General features: G+C 42.2%; 1 long non-coding RNA gene across 1 annotated transcript; it reads left to right on the forward strand.

The window, feature by feature from the left end:
- Positions 1-10877: 10877 nt before the first annotated feature.
- Positions 10878-12960, forward strand: LOC135498887 (uncharacterized). The gene is made up of 3 exons (XR_010449175.1): positions 10878-11298; positions 11506-11576; positions 11797-12960. It is a non-coding gene; the product is annotated as an uncharacterized LOC135498887 (long non-coding RNA).
- Positions 12961-13301: the final 341 nt, after the last annotated feature.

The following is a 13301-nucleotide window of genomic DNA, read 5'->3' on the forward strand; positions in this document are numbered from 1 at the left end:
TTGACCCAGCACAAAGACCAACTCACAGTCAGACTTTATTTAAATCCTTAACATTCTTTTTAGTGTTTCCCAGTATTTCAGCAATTTTCACCCCAAACGACCTCCAAATGCCCCCCCCCCCCCCCCCATGTACAATACAGCTAATTAATTTCACTAGTATTATTTCTTCAAACGGATGAAAACAAGTATATTGCATATCCCTAAACTGCCCGAAAACCAGACTTAGTTTCATGATGGCGATGGTGTTGCTTGAGATTAGGTACGTACTGGCAGGCAGCTAGGCTAGGAAACTAGACAAAAATCAGTGGCCGGATATCGGCCGGTTAGGATCTAAAGGGTCAAATATCACATGCCAAAAAATTACAAGCAGTTTTTTAAAAAAAAGACCGATGCCATGACTTTCAATTCCAAGCGATAACAGATCAATTAAATCAAAAATTTGTATTGAAAAAGTTTGACCATCCAGTCCACTCGTTTACACTCCATTATCCATAGCCCAAAAACGATGCGGACAAATAATTTATAATGAATGGACAACAGTAGTAACAGAATTTTATTGTAAAATAAAAGGCTGTATTAAAATTTTAGTAAATACTTACGGATTTTACATTCTTCAAAACACTGTGTGTGCACGAGTGGCATTAAAAACCCCAGGGGTGGCACGGAGGGCCTGCAATGCCACATTTAAACAAGAGGCCCAAGGACCTGGCGCTCAGCTGGATCACCCAATAACATAGGACTGAGGGTGTAAAGTAGTAAATATCAGCTTTACACTACTGTATGACTGTTTGAAGGTCGAGAGAACACGTTATACCACTAAGATTTCCAATGCAGAGCTGCCAGCTGGATGAAATATGATTGAACTAATCAGCCATGGTATGTAAATATTACAGGAGGCAACGGAAGATATCCCTAGTTCAGTATGTTGTATCGGTAGCTTTACAGAAAAGAAGTGTCAGAGAGGATGAGACTTCTCCATGGACAACTGTGGTATGTCCAGGCTGGGTTGTACAGCACAAGGATACAAAATGCTGTCTGGAATTGAGAGGTATCCTGATTTAACAGAGGTCAAAATAAATAGAAATGACCAGATTGGGACTAACACCACTGTCTTTTTTTTGATAAGGTAGAGATTACAGGAGTCAACAAAATTAATTTTATTGAGAGAAATTGACCTGTCCTGCAGGTGATTGGAATTTACAATACAAAGGGTCGTTTTCATATTTGAAAATCCCTTCATAATCAAGGGCTACCTCCGACTAAAACAGCACCCATAAACAATAGACGGCCAATTTGACCCCAGCTCCTAACTGCGGGAAAACCCAAGTCCAGCAACCAAAAGTACCAAAAATACATTTTTGTTTACATTTGAACTGCACACATGCGTTTGTTTACAATTTCCCGCGAAATCTCGAAAATCAGGTGACCTGCAATCGTGGATTGAAAATAACATTTATCTGGGTTCAGCAGGTCAGCAGGTATACCGGCTGTGTCAATCATCCCCCTACAGCCAGCTGTTCAAAAGGTAATGTTATTCACCCCACAGGGAGTGCAGGTAATTGATTAAGCCCCTGCACAACTTAACAGCAGTGGCTTGGCTTCTGTGAGTGGTAAGGAGAATTGACAGTGTCCGATTAAAAATCCCTCATTTCTGCTCCGCTGAAGTAAATTTTTGAATAAAACCAAGACGTTGCATCAGGGTAAGGTGTCACCACCATTCATGCAAAATTTCAAGGCGATCCAACGCCTCTAAATGTGACTTTATTCGTCCCCCTTCTAATATTATTATATAGACCAGCATTATACCCGTGGCGCAGGCAGGTTCAAATGGGCTATATCTTGAATAGATTGAATTGCAATGAAAATCTAATGCAATATCAAAGGAGCAATATTGAAGAGGCAAATTAAACCAACCATTTGTCCACAGACTCGGACCTAGCTGTGGCGTGCTGTATGTGTGCATAAAAAGTGTATCAATTGGTCCGATAGAGATGATGAGGCAATGTCAATATGCCTCGTTCCTCAGTCAGCAATATGCCCCTTTTTATACGGAGAAGAGGGAGAACTCAGAGAGGCCTTCACATGTCGGCTTCCAAATGTCTCGGGCAAGGCACTTAGTCGAAAGGCAAGCTAGAAGTTCAGCATCGTGAGCAGCTCCTTGATAAGGCCATGCCAAGTTCAGAGTGCCTCTTCAGATACATCAAGTATTGAAAGCTGTGGTGAGCACATAAACAGACCATGGTCGGCCTTCATTTGAAAATTCCTTCATAATCAAGGGCTAGCTCTGACTAAAACAGCACCCATAAACAATAGACCATCAATTTGACCCCAGCTCCTAACTGCGGGAAAACCCAAGTCCAGCAACCAATGTACCAAAAATACATTTTGTTTACATTTGAACTGCACACATGCGTTTGTTTACAATTTCATTTCCCGCGAAATCGTGGATTGAAAATAACATTAACCTGGGTTCAGCAGGTCAGCAGGTATACCGGCTGTTCCAATCATCCCCCTACAGCCAGCTGTTCAAAAGGTAATGTTATTCACCCCAGAGGGAGTGCAGATAATTGATTAAGCTCCTGCATAATTTAACAGCAATGGCTTGGGTGTAAGTGGTAAGGAGAATTGACAGTGTCCGATTAAAAATCCCTCATTACTGCTCCGCTGAAGTATATTTTTGAACAAAACCAAGACGTTCCATCAGGGTAAGGTGTCACCACAATTCATGCAAAATTTCAAGGCAATCCAACGCCTCTAAGTGTGACTTTATTCGTCCCCCTACCAGTATTATTATATAGATTGAGACCAGCGATGACGTCATTTCTGGTGATTCCCTACGTTGTCCAATGAACGCTTTTTAAAGTGTGCCATTTGGCATGCATTAGCAATGTATTTTATCAGCGCTGACAATTGCCGAACAGAATGCCGTAGCTCCGTCAATTTGAAATCAATTTTTATGGGAGTAACATTATTGTGTTGCTTAAAACGTCTACTTTTTACTCATGTAAGAATCGTGGTACTAAAAACTAATATGCAAACAGAATCATGCCGATTCACTGCACATACTGTGGGAATTCTCCACTTCAAAATACATCGCGAACAGAGCGTGCACTTCCGATATCGTTTTCACAGAATTGTGGCAAAATTTTCAAGAACTAATTTCTGAAAGTATTCCCTTAAGACCTTATGACTACCCACTGAAAGGAACTAGTGACAATATCGCCTACTTGACTACTTTTTAGCAGAAAATTGTTTACTTGTTGCAAAATCAATCTTCCATCTTTACACTGCCACTGGTCACATGGGGAATGCTGAAATATAGTCTAGTTCCCTGGCCAATTCAATGCGCAGAATACAACTGCGCAACTATACGTCATAACCCGGGCTTTTGAATCGTCAAAAATCTGTCAAATGTGCCTGTAGCGCCAACTGGCGGTGAAAACTAAACTAATTCCATTACAAGTCAAAATGAAAAATTATTAAAAAATATTTGACCAGATTTGAAAACAATATTTCCTCTGTGGCCCGAGGTATAAAGGAAAGAAGATTAAACTTCCCGATGACCTCATTCGCCGAATGTAGGTCGGATCGCGCTGATTTTTGGTTTCTGAGTTCCCCTTGGGCTACTCCTAATTTAGCAGCGTCAACAAAGTGCCTAGGTCTTACGGTTACAAAATGCCCAAAATTGACATGGAAGGATGGCAGGATGGCAGGAAGGACGGACACCATTCCCTTAGTAATATTACCAGCTTCGCTGACTTTGTCAGCTGAGCTAAAAACGTAACCCAATGCAATCATAATCTACAAAACAAAAAGAAATACATGTAAGTGGTAGAAATTTTTTTTGCAACTGATTTGAAACATATCTTAAACGATATGTGCTGGAGATGCCGAGCCTCCTTCATGCCGTCATTGCCATGGTGATGCTGGCCGATGCTATTGCGTCCCGTCAATCAAATATCCTTTAAAAAATTGTATTAGGTAAAACATCTTGACAGTGCATCATGCTGTGCACACATATGCTACCGGCTGACCGACTTTCGAATGTGGTCTCGAGCCAAGGTGCATCCTTTTCTGTGAAGATCTATTGTAAACATGGTTTGTTTTGGCGACCCTAGGTGGTGCCGGCATATCTGGCAATGATGCAAAGGTCCTATAAATAGACGAATTCGAAGAAGTTTGTTTTGGTGCTGACCAGATCGTGGTGTCTCTAGGCATTGTCCAAAGTCAGCTAAGGCCTTCTGACGAGTGACATGTTCTGAGTGTGCGCACTCATTGTTTAAATTGTTTTGGAGCCGATTCAGGCCTATCTGGATGAACACACTCCCTCAAGTGCATGCACAAAGTCCCTTCACTGCCACAACCTTCTACCAAAATAACATTGCGCAATATTGCTTCACCACTACTCCTCGTTATTTCACCAGTTACGTCATAACGTTGATAGACAAATTCGAAAAAGTTTGCACTGACTCCAAACTCGCACAGTGCCGAAATTAAAATTCAATTTCAGACACTGGAATTGGTAAAAGTCCGCCATCTTGGATATCGGCATCCTGAGATTCAGGTGTTTTCAACACTGCGTCACCACCACTTCAAACTCCAAAGTCTTATCCAGGCCTAGTAAGTGCCACATTCTTTCATAAAATGGCTTGTTTTATAAATAAATAACAAAATATGATCTTTGTAAATAAAACCCGAGATGTTCTGGTTAGTTTTTACGTGAATTTATTGCAAACTATCAATGCAGCGTAGTGCAGCCATCGTGTTCTCGGGCGTAGTGGTGATGCAATAGCCTCTTTGCAATTGTAAAGATTCTTTACATTTCCACATGCGCGGTACTGCTTTTCAAGATGGTGGCAATTTAGCAGTGCTAGAGCCGTTGTTTAGGAACGACATCAGCGCCTCTAGTGTCAAGATTGCACTGACCCTTGAACAAAGGATCGCCGTGTCTCTCTAGGCATTGTCCGAAGTCGGCTTACTAGGCCTTCCGACGTATTCCGAGTATGCGCATTCGATTTGTTTTGGCACCGATTCCGTCTTCTTCGAATTCGTCTATTCCCTAAGTGGTGATATAGACCTAGGCCTAGTACCGATATATATAGTATGCACTCCACAACGTGTTGTTAAATACAATATCATGATTAACGCACACCCAATTAACAGCCACAGAGCAAGACAAGCTGAGACGATTGACACTAGGCTTACACAGACATGATGTAGCCTGTAGCCGGAACGCCTATACTGTAGTCTCAAATCTGCATCACACACTTGACAGTGTCAATGACACACACGCCATGCATCGATTGCATGAATGATATGATAATGCAAACGCACACCGGTACGCCTAGTACGGGTAGGCCTATTAAGCGTTAGCGTCTTTGTGGTGCCCCCTCGAGGTTGTGAGAGACGGCGGAGACCGTCCTAAGGTTGTGACAGTCCCAACGGAGAATAACTGTAATTGGAGTCCTGGTTGTGACCAGACCGTCCCCAGGTTGTGACATTCCTAACAGAGAATAACTGTAGTTGCGGTCTATACAAACTGACAAGAAAGCTGATATGATATAGACATGATAAGGACACTGAGTGACATTTATTGAAAATAAGATAATTGTAGGCCCGAAGAAAACTTGAATATTTACATAATGAGCAGCATGAAGTATTTTGGGTTATTTACAAGAAAAGCTGCATGATGAGGACCATTAAAAAGCAAAGGAGTGGGGCAAAACCGCCACCACTTACTCCAAGGTAAAAACATGCAATACTACCAAGTCCTCTTAAAGGGAGAGGAGGGGGGAAAATTGTGATATTTAAAACGTGAAGTAGCTTGGTGTAAATCTAGAGCAAGAATGATGCCCAGGAATCTGGGCCACCGAGCTTGCTCATGCTAAGGCGTGATTGGCTCCCCATGTCACGTGAGGATGCTGGAAGAATCTGATTGGCTGACGTTAGTGCAGCTCAGCGTGCAAACTGACCTGGGAGAGCATAGTAATTAGTTATTGGCATGATAACAACAAAGATAAAGAAAAAGCGGGAAAACTACAATAGGGCCTAGAGGGGATCCACAAATGTATTTCTCCCAATACAGGTATTAATAGAAATATGTTTTCTCACAGAATCAACGAAAAAAACTTGTTCGTCTTCTACTAGTACTATACTTTTCCCTAAATCATCCAGACCATAAAGCAATAATATTAACTGATTACATGATGGCGAACAGCAATCCCAACTCTAGTATTTCGGAACAAATAAAATGAAAACGCACAAACTAGTATAAACGGCGGCAAAAGCACGAAAAGCAGCGACAAGACAGTGTCCAAACGCAAGGGAAATCGTCGTTAATTTGTAAAGTACGCCCTCTCGCGGAGAATGACTGACCCCATCTCGGCCATTCCAATGTTAGTGCCCCAACCGTAACAGGCGTTCGCCGTGCTTTTTCACGCCACGGCCTTCAAGCTCCATTGCTATCTAGACGACTGGTTGCTTCGTTACCAATCTCAACGCCGTCTGGGGAGGCAGGCCAAATTCCTGCATCAGACAACCAGGCGAGCGGAGTGGCTCCTCAATTTAGACAAGTCCGAGCTAGATCCATTTCAGGACTATGTCTTCGTGGGGAGGCGCTCTCGCACACGAGAGGGCCTCACGTCCCCTCCTCCGGACCGGATTCTCAAGATCCGGTCCCTGATCGGGGGTTTTCTGCTGTCGAGACAGCGTCTCAGCCTGGTAGTTCCTGTCTCTGCTGTGACTGCTCAATTCGGCGGCAGACCGGGTCCCTTTCGGCCGCCTGTACATGCGCCCCTCCAGCTCCTCCTTTCGAGGTGGTGCCTTTTTTCAGACCCCCTCGCTCGTTGGATTTCTATTCCGAAATCCCTCCTGGAGGAGGTCTGGAGTTTCGGGGCGTCCGAGATGGAGCTTCTTCATGGAGTTCAGCTCAGTCATCTGGCCCCTCAGATGTCCCTGTTCACGGACGCCTCCCTCTATGGCTTGCAATGGGCGCCCATCTGAACGAAGGGGACCTGACCACCAAGGACAAGTGGTCAGCGGAAGCTTCGCGTCTCTCGATCAATATTCTCGAGATGCAGGCTGTCATCCTGGCCATGAAGACCTCCACATCTGAGTTAGGAGGCCACAGCGTTTCTCTCTTCTCCGACAATTCGACGATGGTCACTTATTCGGAGACAAGGAGGGACGAGGTCCGACACTTAGTGTCACCTCACTTGGAAGCTCCTGCAGGTTGTCGCCGCTTGGAAATTCAGCTCCTCCCCCGTCACATCCCCGGCAAGAGGAACATCCTTACCGACGCCCTTTCCGGGGCGGGCCGTCTGGTCCAGACGGAATGGATCCTTCAACGCGAGGTGGTCTCCCGTCCGGCGAGGATGTGGGACGCAGACGCACTTGTTTGCGACCTGGCTAAACAAGAGATTCGCCTCTCCCAGAAGTTTTCGGTTCAGGGGGTGAAGGGCTATTACTCTGCCATTTTGGTCACTTTAAAGTTGACCAATTCCTTGCAACTGTCTTGGGATGACGCTGTCTCATCTTTGCTTCGCAATATGTCTCTGGAGCGTCCTCACTCCATTCTGCATACCTCCAAATGGGATCTCTCGGTGGTGCTATGGGCAGATTTTAGAAATCTGCCTGGTGTAGTGGCCATCATTTAAGACCATCTTTCTGGTGGCTTAGCCACGGCACAGAGACGGTCCGAGCTCCATGCTTTAGCCTTTGATTAATTGGCTTTTAATGAGAGTGGTGCGGTCCTGGAATTTGTCCCAGGTTTTCTTGCAAAAAACCAGGCGCCCAGTTTTCATCCCCTCCTTGTCCGTTATAGGTCCAATCGCCGAAGCTCAGCACATGGTCTAAGTGCTTCCCTGCCTAGCCCACTCGCCGAATTTCTCTCCCTTCCTGTGTCTTCCACTCCCCAGAGTTTCAAAAAGGGAGGGGGACATAGACACTTGTCTGGGCTATCATGCCCACGGACTCGCCCCGTCCATATGTCCTGGGGTTAAGCCGCCTAGGACTACGTGGGTCCCCTTTTGGGTGCCCCTTTTTATAAATCGCAGCCTCTTGACGAAATGTGCTGAGCAGTTACCATGTGAGGTTTCTTCCCCCACTCCAGAAGGGGTGGGTTCCCCTGTTATACTTGTCTTTGTTTGTCAAAGGGTCTTCTGATCATTAGCCCGGGTCATTCCCAAGCTATCTTTTTCTGGGTCCCCTTGGTCTCACCCGTGGGGTTCTTGGTTACAGGAAAATTCGTCCCCGGAAATTTCGTCCCCGCAAATTCGTCCCCGGAAAATTCGTCCCCGAGGATAATTCGTCCCCTAGGAAAATTCTTCCCCAGGAAATTCGTCCCCAGAAAATTCGTCCCTGGAAAATTCGTCCCCGAGGATAATTCGTCCCCTAGGAAAATTCGTCCCCAGAAAATTCGTCCCCAGAAAATTCGTCCCCGGAAAATTCGTCCCCCAGGATAATTCGTCCCCAGAAAATTCGTCGCTGGAAAATTCGTCCCCGAGGATAATTCGTCCCCTAGGAAAATTCTTCCCCAAGGATAATTCGTCCCCAGAAAATTTTACAAAGTTGAAAGTTTCTGACTTTACTTTTGTTGCGGCCCCTCCGCATTAGCTTAGTTACCATTGGCCTAATTAACATTGCATTAGCCACGCCTCCCGCGCTACTTAGCCAGTCAGCTTTATTGTCTATCTGTTGTATCATTTACCATGCATGTGAGTCAGTTGAGAATAAACCTTCATAGGATATAGATCAAACCCTTGTCTTCTCGTTCGCCATCAGCTCAACTCTCTGTTCATGCGCACAACTTTCTAAGACTCTTAAGTCTTGTCGAATGGACTGTAGTAATAACTACTACTTTCAATGTTTCCCATTCAGTGTAACATCTCTCTTTACTACCCTACTAGCTAGTTACCTACCTCACTATTTTCATAGTAGGCACAGGTAGGCGGGCGAAATATTTTATTTGATCGCCATGTTGAAAATGCTACTGCGTTTTGTTTTCTTCTGCCATCTTATCAACTGAACAGTGATTTCGGGGAATGTTTAGATTTTTTGGAAACATCTAGGAAAACCTACTCTTCCGTGAATTGGACCTTCTTTCCACAATTCCGCACCACGATTCAGTAAATGTCGGACTGGTTATTCTCTCCAAAAACCAAACTATGAAGGTTGAGTTATCCAAGCATCTTGTACACAATTTAACAGTAATTGCCAATATCAAAACAATGCTTCAAAAGTTGAGAAGAGCAGGTCTGAAGTTTAAAAGAAGACCTTTTCTTAAAGGAATTGGCCAAAGGCCGTTTTTTTACTTATATCTCTTTTCTAAGTCATAACCTTAAAATAATATAATAAAAAAATAAATTCATTTCAATCGCCAATTTTTTCCTAAAAGTGTTTTTTGAAAAGCGCGCCCTCGAAAAAACTTTCATATCCGACTTCCCCGGGAATTCACTAATGACGTCACAAAAGGGAATCCTTGGGCGCTCCCCAACAAACATAAACAAACATGGCGGACTCTCACGAACTTTCATCTTCTTCTTCATCATTGAACGTTTCCTCTGATGGGGAGTTCTCTGATGTGGAAAGTGATGTGTCTGGCATCGCACCTGTTTTGGGAGCATTCCCTTACATGTTCGAGCCAGAGTATGATAGCGACGACCCGGACATCCGATCCATGATAGCCTCGAAGATTTGGGCTCCTGGTGCGTGATTAGTGATATGAATTGCGGTCGTTTCGCTACACGACCATTTCGCTACATAGTTCGGTCGTTTCGATACATGTTCGGTCGTTTCGCTACAAGGCGGTTAACTATCGCTTATATATCATGAATTAATTATTCACAATGTGATCTTATTTCTGTTCCTGAAAAGTTGTTTTCAGTGTATTTTCTCCTTGAAATCGATCACTTCAGGTACTATTACTGTGCATACCTAGCTAAATTAGTGTCTAGTTTCGTCTCTGATGACATTTATTTCGTAAAAATCGCTGTTTTTTTCTAAAAAGGTGTTTTTGTGGTCATTTTGGCTGTTTATTTCGAGGGTACGGTAGGAGGTCATCGTTCACTCGATAACTCTTTTTAAAATGAAATAAAAGCGTTTTAAGATACATGATATGAATTGATATTATTATTCGTTAAGTGCGATTGTCGATGGACGTTCATTGGTGAACAGTTGTGCTGGAATTACGAAAATATATCGATATCGTTGAGAGTTCATTCATTAGGGGCCTGCTCTCAATTTTCCTTACAACGCCTCTAGCACTGGGCAATTGCCACCATCTTGAAAAGCAGTGCCGCGGATGGCTATCGCATCGCCACTACGCATGAGAACACGATGGCTGCCCTGCGCTGCATTGATAGTTCGTAATAAATTCACATAAAAACACACCAGAAGATCTCCGATTTTATTTACAAAGATCATATTTTGTTATTTATTGATAAAACAAGCCATTTTACCACAGCAGGTGACACATATTAGGCCTGAATAAGACTTTAGAATTTGAAGTGGTGGTGACGATGCCGATATCCAAGATGGCGGAATTATACCAGTGGTCAAATCTCATCTATTTTGGGTAATTGCATCATTATTTCTTTTTGTGATTGGTGATTTGTAAAATTGAGAATGATTGAAAAATCAGTATTTTTTCACCCAAAGGCATGAGTGAACATTTGATGGCTAAACTTTAGAATTACCGATCGGATGTTCCTCCGCACTATATAAGTTGTGAATCGGTTTAAAGGGTTAGGGTTAGGGTTAGGCTACTTGTTCATTATTCGGTATTCATTCGCCCCTTAGACCTATACTTCCGATCGGGAATTCTAAAGTCGTTCCGGCCTGGTGTAATATTATTACGTACTTGATTGATGAAGGTAATATTAATTTCTTCAAATTTGAAGCATGACGTTAATGGAGTACCAGCACAACTTCATTGACTGCTACGTGGCGCTGGTGGAAACTAAGGTATTGCATCGCTCATATCACTTGAAAAAAACATTTACCCTAGTTACGACCAAAGCTGCTTAGCAGAGGGCGATACCTCATCAGGAGCGCCACAATCATATCATTGGTGTGAAAGCATTTGTATGAAGTTTTTCAGTTCTCAATGTGTTCGAAACCTTAATTGTGAATTTGTGCACTTCGAATTCAAATTTACGTCACTACGTTAGTTTGACATCCATTGATGTCACGGTAATTTCACTGTTATGCTGTGCTGCTTTCAGGTTTAATGACACGAATGAGTACAAGTACATTACATTTTTCGACGAAGGCCTTCTGTAATTTCATACGCTTCTTACGGTTAGTATTGATTCATAATTTCTAGTAAAAAAGTTAATTTTGAAAGTGAAAAATATGTTACAATACAATAGACCTGCAAATACCATATACGCAAGTTTTGAACAAATATCACACATATTCCCCAGTTGACTTGTGATGATATTGATAATGGTGGTGGTGGTGTTATCATGTACATGGCTTCTAACGTAGTAAGTGTTTTCTTTTCAGCAACATTCAATAGATTTATTTACTGTATTATCATTTCGACCAAGGCGAATTCGACACTTCAATTACACAAGGTTAGTAACTTTTGTTCACAAAATCCAAATGGAGGCAAATACAGAACAATCAAACTTAGTCATTCCAGTCAGTTACTGAAGCACAGTGAAAACTGTCGGGAGCAGTGCAACTGATGGCATGTCAAACTTCCAGTGACTGTCCCTGTCCATATATTTCAAGACAGTACAAATCTTGTAATCATTTTGTTTATGCAATGTACGTTATTATGTATCATTTCAGCACAATCAAACTTAGTCATTCCAGTCAGTTACTGAAGCACAGCGAAAACTGTCTGAATTAGTGCTGCTGATGGCATGTAATTACTCTACTACCACTACCAGTGACAGTCAATGTCCAAATATTTTCAAGTGTGCGAAATTAGTACTCGTCTACTTCTTAGTGTTATTTGAATGCAATGTATGTTATAAAAATATTTTTTCAACACTATATCAACATTCTCATTCCTGTCAGTTTCTGAAAATCAGCTAAAGCATTCGCTACCAATGCAGCTGATAACAGCAATTCTTTTTGTTCCCAATGCCCATCCATGACAATATATTTCACGCATGTGACAATCATGTAATCATCCTGTTTTTTGTGTTCTATTCATGCAATAAATAAATTCAGTATTTTCAAATCATTGGTGCTACAAAACTATTCTCATTATAGATTATTCATATTTTATAAAATGCTGTCATGTCAAATTTTGTGTCCTATAAATCATAATGAAGTCGGCATTTTATATACAACTTTTGTACTCCTCCTAAATAAACATACAAATCTTGTTTTATGTAAACTTTGTATATGTGACCCGTCACAGCAAAACCAGGCGCATGTCGCTCTGAGCTTGGCAGGTTGAGACGGACTGTTCTAATCTTTCATTAGCGACACCATTTCTTACCAGAGTGCCTCCTTCATTCATTCATCTTGTACTTTAACTCAAGATACCCATCTTTGAATATTTTTAGTATACCAAGTACTACAATGTCAATGTATTGAAGTCATGTTCTTGTAGTGTTATTGGCTTTCTATTATCTTGTCAAAATACCACTTGGTTCTCGCAAAATCTCAATAAAAACAAATGCTATTGCATGTATTGCATATTCTAACAGCTATCCACTGTATCGATTTATCCATCATCTGTAGTATTTGTCACAAAAATGTTATATTATGTAAATCATATTTCATTACATAATGCACACTGCCAATTACTGCTGAACCATTCATATGTCATTTAAATAAATAATTTTCAACTTTTTAAAACCGTCTTATAGTACTGTTCTTGTCACTTAGCTGAACCAATTGCTCTATAGCATGAAATTTCCAGAAATGCCCCAGGGACTGAAAAGTGCTGTTTTAACAGAGAGGTGTCCTAAACTGAGAAGTCGAGTTGAATGGAAACAACCAATTTGAAACCAAAAACTACTGTCCTTATAAAGAGGTTGTCCTCAATAGAAAGGTGTCCACAAAAAGTAGGTCCACTGTATATGAAAGTACAAACCCTGGTACATGTAGTGACATCATCTACTCCTCGATGTGGACACCTGCAAATGCAGCGACAATGTCACATCAGTTATTTAATTCATCGTCCTTTGTGCAGATGGCACCACCCATCAAACATGTTGGTGACGAATAGTGTCGCAGCATTTCGTCACCGAGCTTTCACGAAAATGCACTGTCATTCATTCAGCCGTAAGTGTAAGACTGTAGGGTTGTTTCCAACCAAAACATGTTCGAAATGTGTC

The sequence above is a fragment of the Lineus longissimus genome, chromosome 14 (assembly GCF_910592395.1).
Source record: "Lineus longissimus chromosome 14, tnLinLong1.2, whole genome shotgun sequence".
NCBI classification, from domain to species: domain Eukaryota; kingdom Metazoa; phylum Nemertea; class Pilidiophora; order Heteronemertea; family Lineidae; genus Lineus; species Lineus longissimus.